Source organism: Sciurus vulgaris (assembly GCF_902686455.1).
Source record: "Sciurus vulgaris genome assembly, chromosome: 4".
NCBI lineage: Eukaryota > Metazoa > Chordata > Mammalia > Rodentia > Sciuridae > Sciurus > Sciurus vulgaris.
In genome coordinates this window covers 116635526-116643500 of record NC_136464.1, presented here as the reverse complement: position 1 = coordinate 116643500, position 7975 = coordinate 116635526, and positions in this window count along the sequence as shown.

Here is a 7975-nt window from a genome sequence, read left to right as displayed (position 1 = left end):
CAAATAACCCACCTCCTCCAACCACATCCTACCTGCTCATAGTTAACATCCAATAAATCACTCTTAGGGTATTAATGCACTGACTATGTTAAAACTCTCATAACCCAATCATTAGACCTCTAAATTTTCTTGCATTATGCCACAAACGAGTTTTTCGGGGACACCTCATATCTAAACCATAACAGAAATTATACTATAAAACTCACTTGGAAATATATTGAAAATACCACAACAACCTGATATCCCAGAACACTTTGCCAAGAGAAGACTGTGTCCCAAAATGGCCCTCATGTAAGAGTAGAAGATAAATACAGATGCATAAAACTCAATACAGGAGTACAAGAAATATGAAAAAAGAGACAACATGACAATTCCTAAAGCTCATAATTCATCAGCAACTGACTCCAAAGATTGAAATAATTGAAAGATTGAAATAAGTGAAATGTCAGATAAAGTATTCAAAAGAATGATTATCAAAATAATCAACAAATTCCAAGAGAACACAGAAAAATGAAGCAATGAAGAAATTCAGTATAGGACATGAATGAGAAATTCAAGGAGATAAAGATATTGAAAAAGAATCAAACAGAAATCTATGAAGTGAAGCGTACAATAAATCAAATAAAATGGTCAGTTGAAAGTCTAATAGAAGACAGAATCCCACAGATTGAAGACAAAGTGGCTAGCCTTGAACATTAAAGAATCATTGGAATTGAAGATGGTTGTGAGGTGCAGGCTAAAGGCAGAGATAACCTCTTCAAGAAAAGAATAAAACAAATTTCTAAACCTTGGAAATGATATGGGCATCCAGACACAGGATACATTTAGAACCCCAAATAGACATTATTAACAAAAAGAACCTCTCCACAATACATTATAATTAAAATGCTGAACATATGGAACAAGGACAGAACTTTAAGTCTCAAGAGAAAAAGTCAGGTCATATTTAGAGGTAAGCCAATCAGAACTACTTCTGATTTCTCAGTACAAACTCTAAATCCAGGAATGATATTTTCCAAGACTTGGAAGAAAATAACTGTCAGCCAAGATTGCAATATCCAACAAAGCTATCATTCAGAATTAAAGAAGAAATAAGAATCTTCTAAGACAAATAAAAATAAAAAGAATTAATGACTACTAAGTGCACTTCAGAATATACTTACATACCACACTAGAAGAAATAAAAGAAAAATAAATGCCAGAGCTCATGAATGGGCAAATTTCATTTGAAGAGTAGCTAAGCAAATGAGAAACAGGACTAAATTAAACATTAGAAATAAATCAAATTGCAGGAATTAATAAACATCATAGACCTGGCTACATGTTGTTTGAAAGAATCTCTCCTTTTAGTCAAAGACAATCATAGACTGAAAGTGAAAGCATGAAAATTAATATGCCATGCAAATGGAGCCCTAAAACAAGCAAGAATAGCTACTCTCATGTCTGAAAAAGCAGACTTTAGCCAAAATTAATCAAAAGATACAAAGAAGATTTCTTCATAGGGATAGAGGGAACAATCCATCCAGAAGTCATGATAGTAAATATTTATGTTCCAAATGTTGGTACACCTAATTACATGAGACTGACACTAGTTGACTTAAAGAATCAGAAAGACAGCAGCAGGCTTGGTGAACAATGCCTATAATTCCAGCAATTCAGGAGACTGAGATAGGAGGATCACAAGTTCAAGAACAGTCTCAGTAACTTAGCAAGGCCCTAAGCAACTTAGCAAGACCCTATCTCAAAATATAAAATAAAAAGGACTGAGATATGGCTCAGTGTTAAGTGCCTTGTTTCAATCCCCACTAACAACAACAATAACAAAATCAGATAGACTCTATGTTATTAACACTGGGAGACTTCAACACACCTCTGTCACCAACAGATAGGTCATCAGGCTTAACCTCAAAGACCCAACAGACCTAAAAATAATTCTATATAAAGATGGGTCCAGTTCTGCATGCCTATAATCCCAGCAAATTAAAAGACTGAAGCAGGAGGATTACAAGTTTGAGATCAGCCTTGGCAATTTAGCAAGACCCTGCCTCAAAATAAAAAAAAAAAAGGGCAGGGGGAGATGTAGTTCAGTAGTAGAGTGCCCCAAATTCAATCCCCAGTACCTGCCCCACACACAAAACACACACACACACACACACACACACACACACACACACACACACACACATCAAATGGATTTAACAGACATCTGTATAATATTCATCCAAACACCCAATTTCACTTTCTTCTCAGCTGCTCATGGAACCTTCTCTGAAACAGATCATACTTTAGGTCACAAAACTCTTCTTACCAAATATAGAAAGATCAAAATATTTCCTTGCCTCTTTCTGATTATTAAGGAATGAGATTAGAAACACAAAAAATTAAAACTACAGAAACTGCATAAACATATGGAGATTAAACTATATCCTTTTGAATGATGAATGAATGATAGAAAAAATCAGGAAAAAAATTTTAAAATTCTTAGACTCAAACAAGAATGTTGATACAACATACCAGAACCTCTGGGACACTACTATGACAGTTCTAACAGGCAACTTTATAGCTATGAATCCTACACAAGAACATCAGAAAGATTCCAAATAAACAACTTAATGATGCATATAAAGTCCCTAGTAAAACAACAAACCAATTCCAAAACCTTTAGAAGGAACAAAGTAATTAAGATCAGAAATGAAGTCAATGAAATAGAGAATTAAAAAAAAATACACAAATCAATGAAACAATGAGTTGGTTCTTTAAAAAGATAAAGATTGGTAACACCTTAGCTAAACTAGCCAAAAGAAAAGATAAAAAGGCTGGGATGTAGCTCAGTGGTAATGTGCTTGCCTTGCATGTTCTTATTCAATCCCCAGCATGCATGCATGCATGCACACATACATGAAGAAAAAGAAAAACAACAAAAAGACAGAAAACTCAAATTCATAAAATCAGAAATGAAAAAGGAGGTATCACCACAGATATCACAGAAATCCAAATGATCATTAAAAATAATTTTGCAAACTTTTACTCCAACGAATTAGAAACTATAAAAGAAATGGATATATTTCTAGATGCATATGACCTGCCAAAATTGAACCAAAACAGACCAATAACAAGCAATGAGATAAAAGCTCTAAAACAAAACGAAACAAAACAAAAGCCCTGTCAACAAAGAAAAGTCAAGGACCAGATGGATTCTCAGCTGAATTCTACCTGAACTTTAAAGAAGAACTAATACCAATGGTCCTCAAATTATTCCATGAAAAAGCAATGGGTGGAAGCCAGTATCACCATCATTCCAAATCCAGCTAATTGCCTATTAAGATATGAACATATTGTAGACTGTAAAACGGGTGACTCAAGTTATGGCACAACATTTGATAAAATTGTCAGCACATGATATCACGTGTCTATAGAGCCTATACCTCTAAGAGGTTGAGTGTTTCTCAACAGATGTCCTATTGAAATTTTGAGTAGAACAATTTTTTGTGGTTCAAGAATGCCCTGAGCATTGTATGATGTCTAGCATCTCTGCCTCCCACCCTGAAATGCTAGTAATAAGCCCCAGTCAATATGACAGCCCAAAACTTCCCCACATCTTCCCTAATGTCCCTTATAGGAGATGCACTATCACCTAGATAAGAAACACTGCAATTAAAGAGTAGCTATAAAAAGTGTTAGAACACTAGTACGTTGGCTTTTTCTTTCTTTCTTTCTTTTTTTTTTTTTCTTTTTTGCAGTGCTGGGGATTGAACCCAGGACCCTGTGCTTGCAAGGCAAGCACCTACCAACTGAGCTATATCCCACCCAGTATGCTGGCTTTTTCTTGCCACTTTTGACAAGTCCTCAAGAGAGAGAGAAGCTCAAGCTAAGTTACATGTAGAGATAAAAGGAACAAATTTTGGAAGACAAGTTCTGTCCAAATGGATTCAAAAACTTCCCATGCTCTTTGGAAAGAGAGCATGTTTTGCAGAAGGTAAGAAGAATGCTTATAGTTTGTGGACAAAGAATGTGGCAAAGGTTGCTAGATTTCTGTGGAATCCATTTTTACCCTCTAGCATAATAATACAATTTTAAATTGAGTACAAAGCTACCAAGCTACAGATATTTTCAATCTGTTTGTACTATGTGTGACTACATGAATAAGTTATGGTCAATGAGATGAGAACAGAATTAGGTGTGAGAAAACGGTGTGAGTTTAAATGGGCAAGTATGTTCTCTCCCTTTCGTTTCTCCCTTATGACTGCTGGTATGCTGATAGAAACTGGAATACTCATACTTCCTGCAAGATGGAAGCCACATGTTGAGAACGGCAGGTCAACTACATAAAACTACATAAAAGAGGCTCGGGAACCACCACATCAACTCAAATTTTTAAGTTTGAGGCCTGGGAGCCTACCTTTTCTTTTTTTTTTCTTCTAATCTTCAATATATAGGACTGTATTGAGTATTTAAAAAAGGCTTTCTGAATTTGGCAAGCAAAAATAAGTTGTGATCCAAACAATAAAACATTCTTCAGCGGTAAAAAATAAATAAATTCATGAGAATACATGGAGAAAACTTAAATGTGTATTACTAACTGAAAGGAGCCAATCCCAAAGGGTTCATATTTTGTATGTCTAACTCTATGACATTTTAGGAAAGGGAAAACCATGGAATCAGTAAAAAGGTCAGTGGTTGCCAGAGACTTGTGGGGAGGGGGGATGAACAGGCAGAGCACAGAGGACTTTTGGGGCAGCAAAACTATTCTACATGATACTATGCATTTTTATGCATTTGTCCAAACTCATAGAATGTATGAGTCCATTATCTATGGACTTTGGGTGATGATGATGTGTTGATAGAGGTTCATCAATTATAACAAATGTACCACTTTTGTGGGAGATATTGATAACGGAAGAGGCTCTATGTGTGTGTGTGTGTGTTTGTGTGTGTGTGTGTGGTGTTGAGTTGAAGTATATGGGAACTCTGTATATTTCCCACTTGGTTTTGTGGTGAACCTAAAACTGCTCTAAAATATGAGGTCTATTATTATTATTTTTTTTTTTTACCAATGATATGCTCAATATTATGGTCTGGGTATAAATTATTGATTAAGTGATGCTGTGACATTCAGTGATGAATACTTCGTATAGACAGATGATAGGTAGGTAGATATAGATGGATGGATAAATACTGATATCTTCAAAACATCAGCATATATTTTAAAGTATACCTAGCAAACACTCTAACATGAATTGGGATTGGCCAAGACTAGGCCTACTGCCAGGACTACAATGTTGCCTCCTTGGATAGGCCTGATGATGAAATGAGAAATAAAGCATGGGTGTGTGTTTAAGTAAGAGTATCTTTGCATGATCAGAATAGGGCAAACATATGTCCTAGTTTGCTCAGGGATGTCCCAATTTACTTCTGTGTTGTAACATAATTGTTAATTATGTTCCCTTTATTCTCAAAAGTGTCCCTGTAAGAGCGGGTCTTTGAGTACTAACATGCTCTTCCTCACCTTCCTCCCCATCCATTCCACCCACCCAAAACAGTATAAAAGACAGCAAGTCCCAAATCCTGGGATCCTCAGACTCGAAAGATCTCTCCTCCTGAGCTACTAAAGTCATCAGCCTAGTGCACTCCCTAGCAAGACCCACCCCTTTCTTGCATTCTTGATCTCATATACATTATTTTGCCCTGTTTTCTTGGTGGTTAAATTGTAGACTGAAGTGATAATATTAACAAAGTCTGGGTCATCATCCCCACTAATCCTAAAACAAGAGATAGGCTTTGTGACCTGACATATCTCAAGAGCAGAACTTTTTCCTTTTGACTTCTACATTTTTAATGCTCTCAAAATCTAAAACACTAAGCAGATGTAGCAGCCAGATCTTGTTTTCTAATACCATTATCCAATAAAAAGAGTCAGAGTTCCTGGAAGAAATGGATAATTCTAGGACTAGGGCAAAAAAATGCACAAGATGAGCCTAGAGTATGTTGTAGGATCAGAAAGTAAGGAAATTCTATAAAAGGAGGGAGTGTAGGTTGAGCCTAGAGTATGTTGTAGGATCAGAAAGTAAGGAAATTCTATAAAAGGAGGGAGTGTAGGTCAAAGGGGCAAAGGAACCAACTGATAGAATTAATGAACAAGGTTGGAATAATTTGAGCAACAAAAGGTGTTCAATTAAAAAAAAAATCCATGAGGCCATATTGATACAAGTAAATGATTGGATACATTAATAATTGGCGAAGAGACAAATTTCCCTTAAAAAATTCCAAATGAAATATGTAGATGCTTTATCATAATGTGTGGGGGTCCTAACTCTCCACTCCTTGAATATGAACTGTAGACAATGACTACCTTCCAAAGAATAAAGTACAGAAAAGAAGGGTTTAAAAAAAAAAAAAAAGGGACTTGGTATGGAGAGACCTGACAAACACAACTACTCCAGGCAGATTATCAAGGTCAGCATAAATTTGTAAATCATCTTGCTAGTGTGGACCCATGTGAGAATGTAAAGGAAAGGGCACTTTACCCCTGTGACCTTACTCCCCTCATGGCCCAATTGAGGGGCGTCCAACAAATAAATATACCTGCCCAGTACTCATCAAAACTGTCAAGGTCATCAAAACAAGGAAATTCTGAGAAACTGCCACAGACAAGAGGAGCTTAAGAAGGAGACAGGATAATTAAAAATAATGTGATAGGAGCATAGGATAGAATAAGAGTATTAGGTAAAAACTAACAAGTCTAATTTATCAGTATTAGTTCATTAATCATAACTAACATATCATACAGGTAAGATGTTAATTAGAGAAACTGGGTGTATGGCATATGAGAATTATCTGTCCTATCTCCATAACTTTTTATTAATCTAAAACTTCTAAAAAATAAAGCTTATTTTTAATAATATGAAGTACAAAATATTTTTAAAATTTTGTTTGAAAAGACAATTTTGCAGAAGCACTTTAAAAAACAAGGTACCAACCCACATGTTAGTTTCAATCCTTTTTAAAAAATGAGACCATTTTGCCTTTTTTCCAAATACACTTCCAAATACACTTTCCAAATACATTTTGCCTTTTTTCCAAATGATGTTTGTGTTAACCTGCGATGGCAGAATATATCGAAATACTTGAGTTTTCTTGATGAGCTCAAGGAAATTTATCCTCATTTGAAAACTAAAATCTCATTAATACATTTTCCAACCTCAGAACAAGTTGATTTCCCAAAATTCATACTTAATCAAGTGTTTGAAACCTGAAACACATTTTCCCACAGAATGCTATTATTGACAGTGGTCAACTTCCAGTCCAGTCCAGTGAAGCTGACTAAATTAATGAGAAGCAAAAAAAGACATCTACAATGAAAGTAGTGTAAAACTATATTATGGAAAAAGGGAAAAAAAGTGTTTTTTTTTTTTTTTAACTCAAAAGATTAAACATGCAATTTAAATTTATTTTCAAGTGAATCACCCACGATGTTTGAGCCAGAGGTCAATTTTGGGTCTTTGCATACAACCTTAAACTTGGAAATGCTACGCTGTAAATGGGGAAGGGGAATGAGGAAGGTGTTAGACGGGAATGGGTGGGAGATAGAAGGACCTTCAGTGCAGTTAGAGAGAGCAAATACCATTTTAACTTCTAAGAGTACAAGGAAGCTGCTATCCCACAGGATGGAAGAAGGCAGAGAGATGGGGACTTTGATTTCTCCTAATTCTAGAAACAGTAATGTGCTACTACTACCCAGAGGGTGGGATCAGTAGTATGTGTGTGGCAGCTGGTCAGCACAAATAGCTACCTCATCAAGTTGGTGGGATCTTGAGTGCACAGGTGGGCAGGAGGCAGGTCAGGGCTCCTCATAGCAGTCTCTGCCTAGCTGAACGCCAAAAAAAAAAAAAGAAAGTGGATTCACACAGCAGACTTGCAGAAATGCTGACAGGGATGACCAAGACAAAAATTTCCAATATGGAGAATCAGAAGATGA